This window comes from Trichosurus vulpecula, chromosome 3, assembly GCF_011100635.1.
Source record: "Trichosurus vulpecula isolate mTriVul1 chromosome 3, mTriVul1.pri, whole genome shotgun sequence".
NCBI classification, from domain to species: domain Eukaryota; kingdom Metazoa; phylum Chordata; class Mammalia; order Diprotodontia; family Phalangeridae; genus Trichosurus; species Trichosurus vulpecula.
The window spans coordinates 411,462,582-411,463,520 of NC_050575.1; the positions used below are offsets into that span (position 1 = coordinate 411,462,582).

Below are 939 nucleotides of genomic sequence, written 5' to 3' on the forward strand. Positions count from 1 at the left end.
GTAATTACTTAGACTTAAGGGCATTTGCCCCAATAGGAAATATTATAATAAATGGTTGTTGTTGTTTGTCCTTCATTCTCAAAGAGAACTGTGACATCAGGAAGGTCTTGCCATGACTTGAAAATTAATTGGATTTAAGTAAGGGAGGCTGTGCAAAGTCACCAGCCTTACTTCCTCCTCCAGAGCCATCTGGGTCCAGTGGCAAGATACTGATCAGAATGACTGGAGATGGACCAGGATGCAGTGGGAGAACTTGGTCTTTCTTTTTACATTTTTCATTCAGGACATTTGTTTTAACAAACAGTTGAATCCTTAAGATGAACTAAATGCTGCAACAGCTGTTAACTTAGGTTTGGGTGTTGTTCCTTCACGGAATCCATTTCTGAATCGGCAATAGACAATTTTTAGGTGCCTCATTCAACCAGTACCAGTGGTGTTGCGTCACTTAGCTTTTGCACTCCAATTATACTTTCTCTTGTGTTTAGCAGGATATCCACATTTGCCACACGTTGACTTCTGAAGATTGTATGCCTTAGAACCACAATGATGGCACATAGTGTGAGTCTTATTCCAGTGCTTACCAAATGAAGACGTCCCCTTTGTCATCTGCCTCCAGCCACTGGGACCAAAGAGAATGTGACCTTGGCCTTTTTAAGCTAAGGTCTCTCCGAGTTGTCACTTTGGCATTGCCCATTCATTGATTAAGGATAGGTAAGAAATGAGCCAAAGAATGGTCCCTTACACCTAATAAAAAAATCAGTCTAGAATGGGAAGACCTTCAGGGTTTGTGGCCAAAATAGAAACAATTACTATTTACATTCACTCTGAGCCTTCAGCACCAGAACAAAGACAACTAAGCAGGGCTTGTTCTGGGACCTATTGTTGGGCAATCAATGAGAGCCAGTGAAGTCAGTTTAAGGCACTGTCTTTAAAAAAGAA

General features: G+C 41.2%; 1 pseudogene; it reads right to left on the reverse strand.

The window, feature by feature from the left end:
- Positions 1-312: 312 nt before the first annotated feature.
- Positions 313-606, reverse strand: LOC118845099 (annotated as a pseudogene).
- Between the last annotated feature and the right edge of the window lie 333 nt (positions 607-939).